The sequence below is a fragment of the Sprattus sprattus genome, assembly GCF_963457725.1.
Source record: "Sprattus sprattus genome assembly, chromosome: 12".
NCBI lineage: Eukaryota > Metazoa > Chordata > Actinopteri > Clupeiformes > Clupeidae > Sprattus > Sprattus sprattus.
The window spans coordinates 18,282,931-18,304,727 of NC_137910.1; positions in this window are offsets into that span (position 1 = coordinate 18,282,931).

Sequence of the window (21,797 nt, forward strand, 5' to 3'; positions counted from 1 at the left end):
TGTACACCACTTCAAAGATTTGTTCGTAAGCCGTGTGCTTGCTAGAATTCTTTATTTATGCTTAAAGTTAGCTAGAATTGTCACTACCGAAACAGTCACTACCGAAACATATGGTAGTGACCTGATGATTTCGGTAGTGACAAAATGAAATGGTAAGTAGTTCAATCCCATAATTTTTAAATAAATGTGTTGTGTGGACTAAAGGGCGGCCCAGAGCACCTTTTGGAAGATTTTGGGAGATAAATGAACATCCATCCAACAGTGCAGTCACTACCGAAACACTGGATGTCACTACCGAAACAGTGCAGCACTACCGAAACACTGGATGTTTTGTAAAAAATTAAGTATATTGAGTAATCAACTAAAATTTTATGATACTGATTGGATTAATGTATGTTCAATTTCATCAATCAACAACTCTGGAATCAATATGATCAGTATTTTGCATTTTACAAAGAAATATTGCACTTTTGATGAATTGTATAAATTGAACTTGAAAATTTGGTAAAAATTTCATTTTTATGGATTTCATTGTGAAAACCTTCAAGAAATATTTGTAAAAAACCTCTTCAGAGAAGGGAAGGAAACACAATCTGAACAGGTCAATAATAATGCTTTTTTACTATAGTAAATGTGATGTTTCGGTAGTGACAATTTTTGGAAGAGGAAAAACATTCCAACACATTCTGAAAATACAATATCAAAATTGACTGTTCTTTTACTAGATATGTGTTCTTTAGATATGATATACATACAGACAAAGTTTTGGGAATAAAACATTAAAAAAATCTAAATATTTCCGACCTGACTTTGCACCAATTCGGTAGAATGGCCCATACACAACTTAACAACTAATAATGTCCAAGACAAGAATGAAGACCACCAGGAAGACCACTAGGGGGCAGCACTACATAAAGCAGTCAGTCCTCTTTCCAAGAACCTTCATGCCATATTAACCATGAGCTACAAATACAAATAGGGTACAGAACCATGGATGTCATCATGACCAACGCTGTTCTTTCACTCTCCTAAAGTAAATACTCTTGTGGGTTTCTCGCCGGAATCTCCCACCCTACCTTAATCAGCACCGGCAAAGGGAGCCTTCCTTGTGAGCACTTCAGAAGGGCTGACTATGAAAAGGGTTCCTACAATCAGAATTTGGTATGACAGAGGAATGATCTATGAACTACAACTGTGTCATCAGTCCATCAGCAGCCAACATGCCACATGAAACAGGAAACATGGATGGAAGCAAAAAGAGCAAGCGGCACTGATTGCAGGGCAAGAAAGCAATCAGCATTCTCTGGACTAAAAGGTAACGACAGCCAATGGTTTCGCAATTAGACATCAGTTTTCTGTAAAGGATGATATGAAAGGACTTCAAACTGGATAAAAACGTCAAGGCCACATGTTGCCTCCCGCAATTTCTAGGGCCAATAGTTTTCCGCGTCAAAAAAAAGCAAATTCCATGACACGATTCCGTGTTTCCGCGTAAAAAAAAAAAACAGCCGTAAAATGCCTTTCTGCACGTTAACTGTATGAAAAACTCTGTTGATAGTGATGTTGCCTAGCAACGCTGTCTGCGTGCCTGCAGCTCTCTCAGTTAAGATAGTAAGAGTTCAGTTTGTCGCCAAGTAGTTGACCGTACTGTGCCTTATACATTTCCAATGCTTAAATCATCATTGTTCGACCTGTATGTGAGGCATTTTGTGCATACCCAATGAAAGTAAGGGTTTTCATGAAGTTGCTACTGTGATAGATTGTGTATTAAATACCACATTTTGGGCTACCTAATGTTAGCATGCATGCTAAGCGGAGATTTAGCTATGTTCTGTTCTTGTGTTGATACGCTGTAATAAAGATGGGTTCAATCCTGTTAAGATTTCGACTGGATGAGATATGAATGAGATCAATGTTGCCGTGGTGTAATGTCCACTTTTATATGTATCTAGTAATATTAGTTGTGTAATTGTTATTGTGTAGCAATAACTCATGTTAATGTAATTCAGTGCAGTGCTAATTAGTCCCCATAAAAAAGACTGCTTTGGTAACTCAGTGAATAATACGTGCCCTTCTTAGATTATTGTTTGCCAGCAATTCAACAGAACAGAAGACTTAACATTTCTTGTTTTTAATGCGATTGGGAAGATGAGCAAATGAACGTGACCACCGTTGAAAAGGGGGGCGTGACCGGAGCAGAGTTCAGCGCAGACGTGACATTTTCTGACTGCTTTTGTTCTTTAATTAATGTTTGTTCATTGTTGCAATCGTTGTTGTGTTTATTTGAAAGAAAATCAGTCTTACAGGGTAAAATGCAGGGGGTTTTGGGCGATTTTGATGCACAAAATGATGTTCCCGTTTGAAAAGTTGCAATTCCGTTTTCAATGGTCCATTCCGTTTCAGATGGTCCATTCCGCCTATTCCGTCCGTTTTCCGTTTTCGCGGAAAACTATTGGCCCTAAATTTCATCACAACAAACACCCCAAAAAAACACAGCAACTTTCATCTCAACTTTTTGGAAAAGCTCGCGCGAAATCAGGAATTTTAGGCCACAACTATCTCAAAACATTGTTGTTCAAAAGTCAGAAAGATACACTGCAACGGCAAAAGCTGCACACTTTTCGGATAATTGTAACACATGAACACCCCGATTCCTTTAAGTGTTAGTGGGTTTTCTTTCACAAAAAGGGCCAATGAACAGTTGACATTTACGTGTGTATGTCTGGACTGGACTGTACATCTTCTACACAGTATCTATTAAATTACATTAAATTGTGTAATATTCTCAGATTCACATTCAGCTAACGTTAAACATTTGCTTTTCTTACGTGTTATTAGATAGACTACATCCTGGTGAACATGCCCATTCCATAAAATCCCGTTTGTCATCAATAAACTCAAGTAAGATCTGTAAACAAAAAAATACAAGATTATAACAGTTAGGTTTACATGCTCACCCATATGTGAAGATATCTTCAAGAAACCAAAAAGACAAAACGTTTTAATTATAGCATGACAGTGCTTCACAAAAGGTGACAACTATGCAAACCCCCTAAGGCAGGGTTTTTCCTGCATAGAGAAAATGTAGGCGCGCGGCTAAGCCGTTTTCCCGAACGCCTATGAAAAATCCCGAGCGCCTAAAGGCAAAAAAAAAGTCTGCGATAAAAAAAAACTGTCATCCAATTAAGCTTAATGGTGTTTTAAGCGCTCACATTGAATTCAAGCAGCAGCAGCAGATCCCGTCTCCAAGTTTGCCAGCCCAGACGTTAGTCACTTTAATTCGATTTTTTTTTTGTATAAAGCAGCTAGCAAGCAGTTGCCTACATTATCTTAAAAAAACAATACTTTGATAGTAGGCTTTACGTTTTATTTAAGCAGTGTGTGCATGAACCTATATATATCCTATGTGTGATGGTAAGACTAATATTAATGCCATATATACAATAACTGATTTATGAGAGCTATCCAAAGACTGGTGGCTGCCGATTTAGCAGTCAACCTACCTTACTCTGTACGTTTAGATGCTTTACAGGTAGCTGTAAGCCATTAGATGCCTGGGAAATATTTAGTATCTATAAATAACAGCTCACCTTTATCTTTTTAACCAGATTTGTAAACAGGTCGCGATCAACAGGCTCAATAGGTACAATAGGCTACCTTGGTTAAAAATCGAATTACGGTAGAGTCATGCTAGCATTGCGCTAAATAATTAGGCAGCTAACATTAATAAGTGGTGTTTACATAAAGTCACTTATTGTATATGGCATAAATATTATTCTAAAACACCTTCACTAGTTGTTTTAAGCAGATTTCTGAGCAATTCATCACGTATGCAATGCACGTCAGCGAATGTGTTCTGAATAGTATGTTTCAAGTAGGCTACAGCCGAACTCTCGTTCTGTTTTGATCAATAGTAATCGAGTTGATAAGTCTGATCTATACGCAACTGTGAGGTGCGCGAATGGACAGAGCCAATCACTTAATTACTCAACCTGCGGATGCATCCTGACTTCATCCGTCAGCGGTTTCAATATTCATGGATTTCAATTTATTAAAATATCTGCTATGTTGAGAACTTACACAGGTGTAGGCTATTACTTGATTTGTCTACGTGTTTAAACGAGTACCAGTAGAACGCGGGGCCTCGGAAAGGCAGACAACAGCATTGGTTTTGAAAGCTCAACTCGTTTGTGTTGCATCTCGAATATAATAACATTAATATTATTATTGATTGATAAACCGGTGCGGTTGAAAACTGTCGTTCCACTGCAAGGGCCAGCCCGACGTACACGAATACACCTGTACAAATGCACATTAAATTTCCACTCAAAATACTGTCAAAAGTATATATATTATATATAAGAACATTTTGCACATTTTAAAGTTCCATGCGTCAATCTGGTGCACTGGTGCACAAAATTAAGAGGTTAGATCTATGGAAAACTTTGTGCTGTTGTAAACTATTTTGTGCTCTGGTAACAGTTTAATCATAAACATTCCTGTGATTGTTGCAAGGGCACAGGCCAACCCAACCACCCACCCCAATACCCTCCCGACCACCCACTTCAGTCCACTTCACCAATGCACATTACGTCACAGATCTCCATCAGGTATTAAGCAAAAAAAAGGGCCAACTATTGGAACAGAAAATCAACAGAGGCTGCATCGGGCATGGCCTAGCTTCTCCATGTTCTTGAAAAACTGTGACAGTGGGAACACATATTCTTAACCCTTTACATTACTCTTTGAGTCTAGCTTGTCAGGACAAGGCCCATTCGCACCTGACTCTAGTTGAGCCACAGTAATGGCATCCTCCTCCTTAAATTCTCTCATTCTAAAAACAAACTGAAGTGGGAGAGTGGTAAGTTTGTTCAGTTGCAGTGTAGCGCCCGGCAGTAGAAAACGGGTCAGCCCTTCAGATTACATACACATAGGGATGTGCGGTCAGGGGAGGCAGAGCCTCATGAAAAGTAAAAGTTATCATTAAAAGTAAAAAACAAATAATGATAAAATAAATATATATATCAATATGTATCTACTTATCTGTGCTTTAAATGTCATTTTTGTATGATTCCAATCATTTTTATAATCAAAATCACTGAATTTTAGCATAGAACTGCATGTCCTTTTCAAACAGAGGGGGGAATCGCGAGGGTTGGGAGGCAGACCTAACCTCTGCCTCAATGAAGGGGGTGTGCGAGAGCCTGGAAAATGGACTTCCAGTGCTATCTAACGTAGGCTAACGTGCTAATGTCAGACAGTTGGCTGACAGACGCCTCGCAAATCATATCAACCATATTTGCTGGTTACAATAACGGTGTTATCGGATAGTACACTCTCTATTTCTCGGTAACTTTTGAAAAATCTAAGCGCGAAAACGCTGAGATTTACAAATAAGCCGTCAGTGGAGGTTGGTCCGGAGATAAGCTGCTAATAAGTTTCTAATAACATTACTAGTATGCTGGTATGAATTATATGGTGTGCCTGTAGAACATGAGTTGTTGTCAACATAAACAATTGATTGTTGTTTACTTTGCACTAGGGCTGTCAAAATTGCTCAAAAATGACATTCGAATGTTCGTTTGGAAAAAAAACACGAATTCGAACTATTCGAATATCTGGTTGCCTATTTTACACAGTTGCCGTCAATACGTCAATAATGCGACAAAACCATGGTTCAAATTAGTGGAATATATATACAGCCGCGGAAAAAATTAAGAGACCACTTCAAAATTATCAGTTTCTCTGGTTTTACTATTTATTGGTATGTGTTAAAGTAAAATGTACATTTTAGTTTTATTCTATAACCTACTGGCAACATTCCTACCAAATTTCAAATAAAAATATTGTTGTTTAGATAATTTATTCGCAGAAAAATGACAATTGGTCAAAATAGCAAAAAAGATGCAGTGTCTTCAGATCTCGAATAATGCAAAGAAAACAAGCTCATATTCATTTTTAAACTACACAATACTAATGCTTTAACTTAGGAAGAGTTCAGAAATCAATATTTGGTGGAATAACCTTGATTTAAAATCACAACTTTCATGTGTCTTGGCATGCTCTCCACCAGTCTTTCACATTGCCGTTGGGTGACTTTATGCTACTCCTGGCGCAAGAATTCAAGCAGCTCGGCTTCTTTTCATGGCTTGTGACCATCCATCTTCCTCTTGATCACATTTCAGAGTTTTTTTTATGGCATTCAGGTCTCGAAATTGGGCTGGCCATGACAGGGTCCTGATCTGGTGATACTCCATCCACACCTTTACTGGCCTGGCTGTGTGGCATGGAGCATTGCCCTGCTGGAAAAAACACTTCTCAGAGTTGGGGAACATTGTCAGAGCAAAAGGAAGCAAGTTTTTCTTCCGGGACAACGTTGTACTTTGCCTGGCTGAGGTTTGTAAAAGACCATAAGGATTGAACCAAAGCCGACTGGAGGGTCTCCTAGTTCGTCTTCTCTGATGAGTCCAATTTCACAGTAGGTGCAAGACTCTGTGGCTTGTAGGCCTCTCCAGGTCTCCGTCTAACCATCAGACGACCATGTGTTGGGCAAAGCTGAAAATTGGACTCATCAGAGAAGACGAACTAGGAGACCTTCCAGTCCGCTTTGGTTCAATCCTTATGGTCTTTTACAAACCTCAGCCAGGCAAAGTACAACGTTGTCCCGGAAGAAAAACTTGCTTCCTTTTGCTCTGACAATGTTCCCCAACTCTGAGAAGTGTTTTTTCCAGCAGGGCAATGCTCCATGCATGCAAGCCAGCCCAGTAACATGTAGGCCTAATCATGAAAAGCCACAACTTTGTATCGCTTGCATTTCACCACCACACCTGCAAGCGCGCAAACTATAGTAATCTGAAGAAGACGCCCGCTTCTGAATGTTACAAAGTATGCTACTGGTAACCTTCCTTGCTTTGCTTACCATTTATCGAGTAGGCCTATTAAAATCGATAAAGAAAAAAATGCATGTCGCCTACGTCTTCCACCATGCCAGCAAAAGAGCCAGCACAACTACGCACCGTTCGGATTCATGAAAAAAAAGCTGTTTGGACTTTGCCGAGAACATTGCGTTACAGCTGCTTTCACCAACCAGACTACTAGCTCCCCTGAGCTCTACTTCGGATGCTTATTGAATGGCATAGCCTGTGTAAGTCCAGCTCAGAACAGTTGTGAATAAGAAAGAATAAATGTCCATGTCTGTTGTCTTGCACAGACAACCAATTGAAATCGCCAGGAATAAAAATTATGAACGTAGGCCATATGATTTTGTAATTGTGCAACCGTGGCTAAACTGCTGGGTTATTCTCAATGAAAAAAAAAACATTAGGCTATAAGAACGATCATCGCAAGCAGCACTGCTTCCCTGACATCAGCAGAGTGGGAAAGGGCTTTTCGAATGTGAGACAATTTAACTAAGATGGACAACTGCGCCTCACTTCCTTATTGTTTGCTAAGTGTGTCGCAGGATTTCTTTACCAAATAAATCGGTTTGGGGAATTCCAGATATAGCCTACTTGCACCTAACCCACCCTATGCAGTAATGAAATTGGCTTGCATGCTCAGTCCACAATGTGCCCTACACAGCTGGAGGAGAGCGGCTTGCTTGGTGTTATAAGTTATAGCCTAAAAAGATAGAGCACTTGTACCGCTGGAGTGTTTTTTCACATTCGAATATTAATTTTCACGTTCGAATTCGCGTTTTTGGATACTATTCCAACTCGAATTCGAACTTCGAATATTCGTTGACAGCCCTACTTTGCACATGAACATATTTGGGCCAAATAACCCACTGTGTATGTAGTGACGTGCGGTTAAGTTCGTGGCTGGTAAGGCACTGACTCTTTCAGTCAGATTTACAAATATAAACGGTACCCAATACAGTAGCTTAAATTACCATTTGATTGGCAGCTTGCACATTGACAGCACCCTGAGGGGTTTCTACCTTTCCCCATTATAATTTTATGAGTTAAATCGCAGAGACTATAACATCAGATAGATAACTAGCTATTATTTAATGCAAATTGAACTCTTGCATTTAAATCCGTAAAAGTGTCCTTAGCTAGCTAAACCGGAAAACACAACTTTAGCTGCAATTTAAGTTTTATTTCTCAAAATCAGCTCACCAATTGGCCTTATTCACGTTGCGGCCATATTGAAAATGAAAACGAGGCTTGGCTGGGTAAACCCAACCGGAATTCAATCTCTACAATACGAAGAATAAAGATGGACGGAAAATGGACCACAAATCTTCTGCCCTTGCCCCCTATAACCACGGCATTAATAGATTATTTTTTGCAACTCACCATTAGCATCATGTTTATTTACTTGGCTATTATGAAATGCACCAAACACATGGGATGTGTGTGCCAGAATACTGTAGAAGCTCAGAAAGTGAGCAACCTTTGAACAGCCTCTGAACATGAGGAACTGCCTTTAACAAATAGTAGGCTATTTAGCAATTGTTCTTAAGGGTAAGGGTAAGGATTGGCAATCTAACCTTAAAATAACAGCTTACAGCGCTACAATGATGTTTAATATGGAGAATGGCCTCTGTGCTATTGCCATACCAGGGTCCGTAGGCATATTACCACGTTATGTACGTTTGCCTTAAGACTCCCGGTTAATACTGTCTGCCGAAGTAGCTTATTTGCCATCTTGTGTTGCACTTGCTTGATGTTTGACTGTGTTAGGAAAGTCGTTGACTCACTAGTTTGTCAAAGTTAGCGAATTTCAACAGGTTTCGCTAGGCTAGGTTTAGCAAATAAGCAATTCCTCCAATCTGTTGCATCTTACTTAGCTACCTTGACCAAGTAGGGGATATCATTCTCTCATGGAGGGAAATGCCCTCGCTCTCACACTAGCCATGTCACTCTCTCTCTCTTTCTGCCTGCAAAGTCATTGTTATTTACGATCATCCCGGTTAGAGACAAAAAGATGCCATGAATCACCTGTCATTTTACACATTGTTGACTTATTCGTGCTAGCAATTATGACAGTATAACTTAGCTGCCATTTGCTAGCTAGCCAAGTAAATAAACATGATGCTGACGGTGAGTTGCGAAAAAATATCTATTAATGCCGCGGTTATAAGGGGCAAGGGCAGAAGATATGTGGTCAATTAAAAATAATCTATTAATGCCGCGGTTATAAGGGGCAAAGTCAGAAGATATGTGCTCCATTTTCAGTCCATCATTACTCTTCGTATCGTAGAGAATGACTTCTGGTTGGGTTCCCCAACCAAGCCTCGTTTTCGTTTCAAAATGGCGGCATGTGTGAATAAGGCGAATAAAACGCAGTCTTGAGTTTAAAGTGATCACAACCACTTGTGTGATGTTAAATTAAACACATTAAAAAAATCCATGTTCCGAACATTTTCGAAGCAATTTGGCTTGGAATGTGAGTAGTTGATCGAGTTATATTCGTCCTGTCGTTTGAAGCAAACCTGTTAGCTCTGGCATTGGTCCCCCATTATGTATTCATCATTTCACTGGATCTAACGTTCTTGCAGCGTACCAACGGCACACGTTACCGTAAATTCCAATCTTAACCCTTCAGGGACAGCCTGTTTGACTTTTTTAGGAAGTCTCACATGCCTTGATGTTTTTGTATGTTCCCCTAGCTAAAAGTATTGATGCGCAAGTGGCATATATGATTATGTTATAGAACAGTGGTTCTCAAACGTTTCACCGTGAGTACCACCTCAGAAAATATTTGGCTTTCCAAGTACCACCATTGTAACTATCATTTACCTTCGGTAGCATGCCGCGCCATAGGAACTAAGTGTTATTACCTCACTGTAATTAAATAATAAATAAAATATTTAATCGCGATTAATCGCATTTTTGTCATAATTAACTCAAAATTAATCGTGATTAATCGCAAATGAATTAATCGCAAATTTTATTTTAATGCTCTTATCATGGAAAAGTGGATTGGCTTGCTTTATGCAATGTTTTATTTTATTGAAAAACAACATTGCCAAACAGGGCGGTAAAAAAATAAGATTATTAAGTGCACATTTCAGACTCAGCCTATAGTGCAGTTAAACCATGGCTTAATATTTTCTTTTTTTTCAAGTTTGCTGTGAACATAGAAGTCAGACCTCTTATTTCAAAAACAATGAACCGTAACAGTTAGGTTACCAATAAAAGGTAGCCTAAGCCTACTACTTCTGTGCTTTCAGCCAGCTGCCTGTTGACATTTTCAGACAACAGTGAAGCTCGCTTCTTTTGCACAACACAACTTTTAAAGGTAAACTTTCTATTCAGAAGCTCTTTATCAACCATTTCGCCGTATCGCGCTCACCATCACTCAAACCGTAACGTTAGCCTACAACACAATTTGCGAGGCCAAAAAGAACGTTAATTTTACAACGCGTTACTCGCGCGATAAAAAAATGAACGCCGTTAAAATGGGTTTGCGTTAACGCCATTAATAATGCGTTAAACTGACAGCAATAATTTAAATCAAAGGTAAAATCACCCTTACGAAAACCTTCATTCAGAGCTGCTCAGAATTTGTACAAAAAAAACATTGTAAAGATTTCGGACCAAGACTTTTGAACTCTGAACCTTGTAAACATAGGTGTTGGCTATACATATGTGAGTTTAGCATTCAGAAAGTGTGTGTGGCTTCACTACTACATATTTATAATAGCAGAGTGACCTGTGCCTCTCAAAAATGTGTGTCCCTACAAATGCATATTGATGAGTTACCTGGGACACCTCAGAGAAAGACAATGGCACTTACATAATGGCCCTGGAATGTCTTTGTGGCCCACTACCCCCCCACGCTTTCTCGCCACACAATGGCCCAATAGCCTCCGCCCCCCCAACGGCACCCCCCGCCCCCCCTCGAAGGTCAAGTTAACTTTGCTCAATTTTATTTTCTATAAAGCGCCAGATCACAACGGAAGTCATTTCAGGATACCTTTCCTATACAACAGGTCTATAGCCTGTTCTTTTATTAAACACAATAAATAGCCTTGTGTTATTTATCTTATTTGCACGACGGCATGTTATTTTTGTCACTAGATGATCGCGCGTTTACAATTGTCCTCTGCTCTCTGTATCGCGCAAGGGCAGAGCTCTGCCCCGATGCGCACACATTACTTTCTGGTTGAAGATAGCTCGAGTGCTCACTGACTTTTCTCTTGTTGTACAGAATTTTAACATTGTAAAATAAACATCTAAAATGCATATTTTGCACGCAATATATTTGGAAATACTGTCCGATTTGAATGGGGTATTTATTGGGTATGGGGTATTTATTCATGCATATTATTTTGTCATCACTCGATCTTGAGAGATGTCTTCAAGTAACGTTAATGTTCCAAACATGAAACATCAAACATGAAACATTCTAATGTGTGCACCCAGGCTCAGAGAGTTACTAGCCAGGGCCTTGTTTCCCGAACGCGCACTTAGCCTAAAAAGCACTTGAAATCGTTCGTAAGAGGAATCCTACGTTGCAGACGGGTTTCCCGACGCGGCACTTAGCTTAAGTGTATCTTTCGTTGAGAAGAATTCTACGTGTGGTCAGGACCAGTAGTAACTTCACACTTAGCGATTTAATCCACCAGGGGCGTCGTTCGACCGTTGTCGGAAGAAAGGGGAATTAAAAAAAAAAACATGGCTACTTGAAGCGAGGAATATTTTACATTAATAAAGCTATCTACACAACTTTTTATATGTTTATAATGACTCGGTTTGATCTGAAATGTGCTACGCGACCAATGCAGAGTATGTAGGTCTTAACTGAAGCTTTCAAACAGTAGTTTTATGGCACAATTAGCGCTTATGCCACCACTCCATTGGCTTATATGGTAGCTTTCTAGCTAGATGGTTGTTTCGTGCCCTACACAGTTGTATACATATATATTTGCAACCATGTTCTTCATTGAAACTTTTTTTAAATCGCTAGTTTCATAGCTCATACAGTCACGCATGACGTACGCTTCAACCCCCTCGACACATTAAAGATTATACAAAATAATATGTTATTGAACTAAGGAGATGGCTTTTCTGACTGTGTAGTTATGCTGCAATATTAGGAAATTGATATGTCATTGAGCGCGGGGGGCAGCTTGCTTCATCAGTGGTGGCGCCTGTGCCTGAGATGAGTAACTTTGAGTTAACAACTGTTGTTTCCCTGAAGGCACTGAAGCCGTTCAACTTGTACATAAGAAGCCTATGAGTTTTTTGTTTTTGTTTATTTTGTATTTCTACTCTCCTTGGTAACTGTACTTATATTGCCTAATTGTACTGTGTCTAAAAAGAGAGAGATTACTTTCTTATAACGCGCCCTTTTGTAGTTGTTTTTCAATAATGCCCAATTATGCCCTGAGTGATGTTTTTTATTTGATCTTTTCTAGCCTATATATATTTATTGAGGTATTGTTCTTATGTCGACACTTGTTATATTGGAACTTCATTCATGAGCCTATACATGGGTTTCTTGTATACAAACATTGAAGGCTGCGCGCGCAAATCCGCAGCAGAAAGCCATCTACCCTAATACAAATGAATACAGAAAACCCAGTTTAAATGTATTGTTTATTACTTATTAGCCTACCGTTCCCTATTCTGTTGCCATGAATGCTTGCACACACCCTCAACATATTCCCAAACGTAACCTTGTACATTGTTGAGCCTTTTTCTATATTTGATTTGATTTGATATTTTATTTTTCCTGGCAAACGGATGCTTCCTCCAGGTGTTCCTAAAGGCACAGAGCTGGGCAAGCACAAGGTACATACTTTGATTCGTCAGTCAGAGAAACAGACTCAGCTTTTTGGGAAATTTACGAAGTACTCTGAAACGGTTACGTTGACATCGTATCAGGTGTCATGGAATATTGCTCGATCAAAAAAGTCATATAGTGAGGGAGAGTTTGAAAATTGAACAGAGGATATCTGACATTAGCTATAATGAGCACCTATCTCAGCAGATGTCTTCAATATGTTTATTTGTGCCATATTTTAAATCTACATTTGTTTATTTCTCTTCCTAAAACCCACTAGAGGACACTATTTAAAAGGTTATTTTTTTAAAGGGAGGCAACTGCTGTGATTAAGCTCTTCTCCAGGCACAGTCTGTTTCTCTGCTTTGTTTTGATCACAGTCATTGCAGAGAAGGAGGCCTCACATAAATATGAGGAGGCAAAGTGTAGTAGCTGCTCCTAAGCTTTCTCTCCCAGGTCAGGGTGCTCCTGCTTCACACACATCCAAAACAAAATCTCAGCAGATGTTTTCAATATGTTTTTATTTGTGCCATATTTTAAATCTAAATTTGTTAATTTCTCTTCCTAAGACCCACTAGAGCAGTGGTTCTCAACCCTTGGGTCGCGACCCAAATTTGGGTCGCAAGAGTTTCTGAAAAGGTCGCGAGACGAATTCTAAATGTAAAACCTTTTTTTCAAGCCATGCTCCCTCTGTCCATAAGGGAATCCCTGCCCCCAGTTCTGACATTAAACTACATAAGCCGGTAATGGTTTTGCATGTAGGCCTTTCTATGTTCGAACATTCAGCCAATCAAATTTGCATATAAGATATTTCAAATGTACATGACCGGAGAATGTCTAGAGGCGACTAGTGTAGGCAAAAAGTCAACCGAGTAACTTCGTGTAAAACGAGTTGCAGCTCAGATACGACTTCTTCTGAAAAACCAAAGAGGAAGTTTTACAGGCGTGTGACCCGGTATTTCTGAAATATGGTTTTACGTATTGCGTGGAGAACGGTGAGCACCCGCCGTTGTGTGTGCCATGCAACGAAATACTGGCTAATGAAAGCCTGAAGCCTTCGAAATTGCAGATACATTTTGAAACAAAGTAGGCCAACTGTCTATAAAGCTAAAGACTTTTTTTTTTTTACGTATGAGCCAAAACCTCGAGGCATCCCAAAAAAACAAAGAAACAAAAAAAAAAATTTCTAACGTGCCATCACTGTTTAGGAGACGGCACTGCGTGCATCCTATCTGGTCTCCTACCGGCTAGCTCAGAGCAAAACGTCCCATACGGTTGCAGAAGTTGCCATCGATTTGTGCACTACACTCATAGGTGAAAAAGAAGCAGCGAACTTAAAGACAATTCCCGTGACAAACGACACTGTTCATGTGAGGATATGTGACATGTCATATGATGTTGAGCAGCAGCTCACTGAACGTCTCTGCACTTTTGACTATATCGCCTCACAACTCGATGAATCCACAGACGTGGCTAGCCATGCCGTTCTCTTGGTTTACGTGCAGTATGTTCGTAATGATGACTTTGAAGAGCAGTTCTTATTTAATTCAGATTTGCCAACATTTACCACTGCAGGCAGCAGAGATTTTTTTCTGCAATGGACACATACTTTAACTCAATCAGCTCTCCTGGTCAAAGTGTGTTGGTGTGACAACGGATGGGGCAGCCTTGATGACAGGAAAACATTCAGGGATCTCATTTACTATTTGAACATGTCCATTTCTCATTAAGAAGTTGAGCATGTAAATAAGGATTTCTCATTTAAAAAATCAACATAAGTCCTGTGATAAGTGGAACATGTTAGTCCATCTCTGAGTAAAAAGGTGAACATGTAAGTCCATGGATTCTTCTTAAAAAGTTGAACATGTAAGCTCATAATAGTTGAAAATGTATGGCTAAAGTCCATTTTTGTTCAAAGAAGTTCAGAAGTCCATGATTGCATAACTGATCCTGACTTTTAAACAGTTGCATGTGTTTTCAATGGTTAAACAGTGGTAGAGTATTAGTAGTGGTAGTAATCATAATAATAAAATAATAATACAATTGTTAAATTATAGGCCTGATGATTCATGCTGATTATTAATTGTTGGGTCGCAACTGCACTGTTATCTAAAAATGTGGGTCATGGAGCAAAAAAGGTTGAGAACCACTGCACTAGAGGACACTATTTAAAAGTTTGCTTTCAAAAAAATGTTTTAGGGGAACATGTCCCCAGACCCCCCTGGTTTTGCTGGGTCACAGGAAAAATAATAGGTTTTATGTAGGGGCTTATCCCCCCCAAAAGTGGGACGCAACCATCCCCCCCCCCCAAAGAGGTGAACCTAGGTGAAACACTGCCTGTAATTGCACTACTTTTAGCGGTAACGAGCATGTAACAAAGTTTTATTTTAAATCAAGTAACGCAGTTACAATTACTAAAATTGAAATGAGTTTGTTACCCGCATTACTCTCTTTTGTGAAAAACACTTGCAGACAAGAAGACAAGATAGGCCTACTTTAGCTGCTTCTGATCTGACGTCGCAGGACCTTAGTGGCGCAACGAATGAGCATTTAACCCAGCGGTTCCGCTCGAAAAATGTTTGCCTGTCAAAGTTTAATTTCCGGACATTTTAATTATAAGCCGGTCAAATATCTATTACTGCTTCTAAATTAGCCTATTGAAGATAACTGACGACAGGCTATGAATCTTAAATAATTACATAATCAGGTCGTATAGAATGCAACATGTTTATTTGCCTAAGTTAACAATGGAAAACATTTCAGTGAAGCTGCTTGCAGCTAGCTATCTAACTAGCGAACTAAGCTATCGCTAGTTATGACAACTAACTATCTAGTTGAGAGAACATCCGCAAACAGTTATGGTTCATGACAACTAGTTTTATTACAAATGTGTTAATGTTAAAATCAAAATGTTAATGTTACAGTCGAAATGTAATGTTACGTCTGTAAAATTGCACGCTAGCTAGCGATAGCAAACGCCAACTAGTTACCAGGAGCTTAACATACTGTATCACTGTTGAATGGAACCTGGCGATCTGATACAAAGCCAAAGCATTCCATCAGGATAATTTCTTTCTCTCGCCAGAGACGGACTAAAAAATAAGAATAAAGAATCTTTGTAGGTTATTAGCTAGCCTCAACTATTATATACAGATCTTACCCAGTGGTGAAAGAACATGACTAGTCTACAATGTTGTGCTGGTTGCATTTAATGAGGAGGTTGTGGGGTTTCTCATTATCTGATTGAGACCTGTATGCTTTTGCTTCGATAATTGCTATGTCCCCTTCGTTGTTGATACATCCTTCCACTGCATTTTGCAGTCCCTTTTGCATTGATCTATTCTAGAGGATATCGCAGAGATATTACTTCAAAAAGAATCACTGACAGATATAGTGCCTGTTTGTTAAACCATTTTGTTAACCTTTTGATAAATCACATATAGAGCTGTGTTGAAAAAAATCGATTTTCCGATTTTTAATCGGATTCGCATATTAATGACCGATTATCGATTTGTACGTCCAAAGATCGATTTTTTAATTATTTTTTTTCTTAATTATTTTCAAGCATAATAATAATGCACTGGTTAGTGTCCCAGTAGGAATCCACTGATATAGTCACCTCAATGATGTCCTCCATTTATTGTCCTGAATTATCTTTCTTGAAGGTAGATTGACCCTTAACCTTTTCATCAGTCTTCCAGTCATCAGTAACTACCAATACTTGTAAGATTTGCTGTTTAATATTGATATAATACTAGTTTTAATATGTTGCTTCTCTACACAGTCATGAAGTGAAGGAAACGGTTCAAATACATTTTTCATTTTTAATAACATTAACCCCCGGATCCAATCGAAATCGGATCGAATCGGAAATCAGATCGAAATTGGATCGAATCGGATGGAATCTGAGAAAATCGGAAAAAATCGATTCTGAAACTTAAAAATCGGAATCGAATCGATTCTTGAAATTTGAATCGAAACCCAGCTCTAATCACATATTCAATTATATGCTGCACCTCAAGGTACCTTTGTTTTCTCTTTGAATTAGTGTTAATACTCTAGGCCAGTGGTTCTCAACCGGGGGTACGCGTACCCCTGGGGGTACGTGAAGGTAGTCCAGGGGGTACGTGAGATTAAAAAAAATATATATTTAAAATAAGCCTCCACCCAAAAATCTTATTATACGGCTCTTCAGAATGTTCCAAAATGTACGTTGATTTGTATGGGCCATATGTGGGTTAAATGTCTGCGTTCGCAGGTTTGTAATTCCTTGATATTCACTACTGCGTAAAGTTTATCACCGCTGTCATTGCATGGCAATGGGTTTTTTGCTTCTAATTCACATTGCATATCATTCCGCAAGTAGGCTAGTTCGGTTAGTTAACGTAACGGAAGGTCATTGAAACTTGAAGTCAGAAGGTGGATTGCTCAGCATTTGCGTTCAGAACTATTTTTTTTCTTTGTTTTTTCTATCGTTTTGGCAAGTAACTGTATAATAAGCGCGATTTTTTTCGCGAAAACATGGGAGCTGAACACACACAACTGCTGCTGCACACAGAAGTGCATTGGCTCTCTCCAGGGAGAATACTCAAACGGCTGTTAAAATTACGATCTGAAGTACAGACCTTTCTGATTGAGCACAGATCCCCCAATGCCACACAGACTGGCTTGCAAATATATGCTATCTGGCAGATATATTCAGCAAACTGAACGAACTGAATATGTCTGCAGGGAAAGGACACCAGCTTTTTAAACCTGTATGACAAGGTGGGAGGCTTCCCAAAGAAAGCAGAGCTGTGGAGAAGAGCCTCTGCACAGGGGGATTTCACCTGCTTTCCTCAGATGGATGATTTTCTCTCTAGTGAGGATGTGGACAGAGCTCCAGTCCAGTTGGTCATCGTGGGACATTAGACCAAATTGATTCAACATTTTAATTTTCAATTTCCTACTTTCCTGACATGGAGGAGAAATCTACACAGCTGGATTGGGTGAAAAACCCATTTTTCTTGTCCGAAGCATGTGGAAGCTCTGTCACTAATCAGGAAACACTCATGGAAGTGTCATCTGACCGTGGGCTCCAGATGAAGTTTGCCACATCCACACTCACACAGTTTTGGATGTGTGTGAAGCAGGAGCACCCTGACCTGGGAGAGAAAGCTTTGAAGCAGCTACTACCCTTTGCCTCCACATATTTATGTTAGGCCTCCTTCTCTGCAATGACTGATCAAAACAAAGCAGAGAAACAGACTGTGCCCGGAGAAGAGCTTGATCACAGCAGTTGCCTCCTTGCCACCAAGACTGACAAAGATTTTCAGCGAAGCACAAGCACAAGTTTCTTACTAAAATGTAATTGCAAACGCACTCAGTTCAATGCAACAATATCCAATGTTCAATCTTCAGTGCTGACAGTTTAATAAATCGGACAATGATGGCATAGAGCTGTGTATAACATATTTTTTTTTCAATCAAAAATGCTTTGTGCTGGTTAGGGGGTACTTAAAAATATTTCACAGGGGGTACAAAACTGAAAAAAGGTTGAGAACCACTGCTCTAGGCCAATCACTTTTACTTCATTGGGCCTAATGTAGTAAAAGAAACACTGTTAAATGACTGAGACAGTTTTTTTTGTATTAAGTTAAGTGTTATAACGGTGCAAATCCATGACACCGTTATGAGCGACGCAATTTCTAAACCCAATGCATTTCAACGGGAGCTGTCAAGCTAAAAAGGCACCGGATGCCCAAAAGAGCCCGGGTGACGTAATGTTGACTTTCGAACGCCTCTTGAGTGACAGTTTCTATGCCAACGTTAGCATTACGAAATCCGGTCACCACGTAGGCCGGGCGCTTATTAGCTTTAAGTCTCAGAGTCGTTCGAAAGCCATCAGCTACTTTTTAGTCGCTTAATATTGTGCCTTAACGGACACTACGCACCCGGACACTTTTTAGCTATCAGTCAGAGAGTCTCAAGAGTTGTTCGAAAGCCATCAGGTACTTTTTACACGCTTAATATTGGCTGCCGGTCTTTTGTAAGTAAGCACACATCAACAGGTTTCGCGCGCTAGCATCTATATTGCTAATAGCAATTCCTCCTTTTGTGCGACAATATTAAGCGACTAAAACGTAGCTGATGGCTTTCGAACTACTCTTGAGACTCTCTGACTGATAGCCAAAAAGTGTCGGGGTACATAGTATCCGTTTAGGCACAATATTAAGCGAATAAAAAGTTTTAGCTACACCTGCCTGCTGGTAACCTGTAAGTTAGCAATGTCCGCTAGCATGTCAAAGCTAGCAAGCCCCCGTTGTTCTTTAGTAAAATGTTGTGCAAACAATGCCCTGTTTTGTTCAAATTTAATTGTTGGTGCCGTCAGATATGTCTTAAAATCACAACACATTAAGGACTTTCCTAATTAAAGCACAACAACAGATGAATAGCTTCAAGCTAACAAGATAGCTTGTTACACTAGCACGAGCTAGCTAATGAAATGTGCTTACTTTGATACTATAACCAACTAGCGAATCAACCACTTTCCTACCAAAGTCAAACATCAAGCACATGGTTGTTTTGGTTGGTTTATTGTAGGTCAAATACAAGCAAGCTGGTCTCAGGTAGCAAAGTACAATGCAAGATGCTCTGAAGTAAATCGCGTTATGGTGACGTATTGGCGTTGGCATAGCAACTGTCACTCAAGAGTCGTTCGAAAGTCAACATTACATCACCCGGGCTCTTTTAGGCATCCGGTGCCTTTTTAGCTTGACAGAGCCAATCCATTGTGACGTAGACCAGCGATTTGGGCGACGCGACCGATAAAAATTTGAACATGTTGAAACGTATATGCAAATGAGGAGCGATTTTTCCCAGCAGCGGCCAATGAGATTGTTTGGCGTCGTCTGTGACGGTTTGAAAATTGTAGGACTGTGGCATCGTTTGGTCGTTTAATTCGCTATAAAGAAAGGCTTGGATGGCATTGTTAGGGTTTGTTGTTGCTCCTGGTATGTTATATATTTAATCCTGGGCTTATTTGAACACAATGACAGTTTTGATATAAAGACAAGTGACTATGCTATTTCCACACGCTACACCACGGCCACTCAAAGCGATGGAAGCGGGTCGCGTCGCTGTCATGGTCTTGCACCGTAAGTGACTTTTGTACTGCTGCTTGATTTGAAGGCCTGTAGCCCTGTTGGTTAAAGCAGCACAACGGATCAATAGCTATTCGCTAACGGTATGCTAGCAGCTAAAACTAACGAAATCTCTTGAAATGTGCTGACTTTAACATTATGACAAACTAGTTACTCAACGACTGTCCTTACACAGTCATCAAGCAAGTGCAACACAAGACAAAGCAAGACGGCAAATAAGCTACTTACTAGTTCAGCAGACTGTAGACATTTGGGCTGCCACAGGCAAAACTACAGAACGAAGTTATACGCCTATGGACCCTGGTATGGCAATGGCACAGAGGTGATTCTCCATATTAAAAGTTATTGTAGCGCCCCAATTTTTTTCAAGCTGTTATTTTAAGGTTTAACTGCTTATCCTAACCCTAATCCTGAAGTATAATTGTTGCATTGTGTTACTTTAAAATAAAAAGGTTAAAAAAATATGTTTATTGTATTTGACTGTTCAGTACTGTTCATATTCATTACATTTAAGCGCAGATATAAAAGTAACTTAAAAGTTACTTTGCCTAGTAACTAATTACTTTTGATATACAGTAACTGGTGAAGTAATCCAATTACCTGTAAAAGAAGTAACTAGTAACTGTAACTAAGTACTAATTTTCAGTAACTTGCCCAACACTGCTTATCATATGAATAGCTGTCATTTGCCAGTGGGTGGGTTCTTAGCAGCAGAAACCTCACTCACAGACTGAAATGTGCAAGAGATCAGCTCTATTCTCCTTACAAATTGCTTATTTATATTTTATTTTCGAACTGTATCTATTTTAAGTAGGCTAAAGGGTTCAAGGTTCATGTGGGTTTTCTTGATATGTCTCTAGGACAAAACTCGCGGAGTTTTGACAACAATAAAATAAAAAATCCCACCGGTGGGTTACTGTCCCAGAAGGCTGCTCGAAACGGGGACGGCCCAGTGTTCCGAAATCTCATTATTGCGAGAAAAAAAAAGTCCCCCTGGCATACTTTAGAACTAGTTTAAGTGGCAGAAAACACACACAGCTTTTAATTTAGGCAGCGGAGACGCTCACCGGGCTATCACGCATATCACTTTTCCTAGGCAGTATTTTTGAATTTAGCCTACTCTGGTTTTGAATATGGGGTACCATTTGTGAGAAGTAAATCACTGGCAGATTGTCACAGGACATAACAAGCACTGACAAGGCATGCATGCATTGGCTATCATACAAGCTTTTTTTTATCATCGCGATGCAAATTCCATGTGTGTATAATAATATTCTGAATTTAAGTTCCTGCTTGTGAAATGAATGCATTTATATGTTTATGGTTGTGTGTTCAATTCAGTGGGATGTGCATGTGGGCTATAGTGGTTTACGTTGCTGTGCTCACAATTTCGGAACAGCGGGCTGTCGGAATAATGGGCTTTCGCAACATTGCCATGGAACCGCTGGAAACCAACGGTTTTTAAAAATGCAAAGACAAAGGAGTTAACTACTGAAGAAAATGCCAGGTTCATCACTAAAATATTATTTGATGAGATTAACTTTTGGTTACAATTTAAATAGATTTGGACTCACCGGATTACGAATCGTGAATAATTCCTCATTCTTCATTACAGTGCTGTATCTATTGCAGAAAATAAGACATTTTTCATCAATGGTTTCAACACACCTGATGCTAGCAAAGCAAGCTAACTAAGTTTACACCATGTTGGCTAGCGTGAGCAACGGCCCTGGAAACTTATCCAAAGACGTACCTCCATATCCCTCTGACAAGTTGGAAATTCAGAAGGATCAACAATACCATCATAGCCAGTGAAATATGATTCATTTTACAACCACCAGTGAAGACTGACATGCTCTTAATTAATTTAATCTCAGAACTATTAATGACACTCAAATCGTTTATATATAAGCTAGC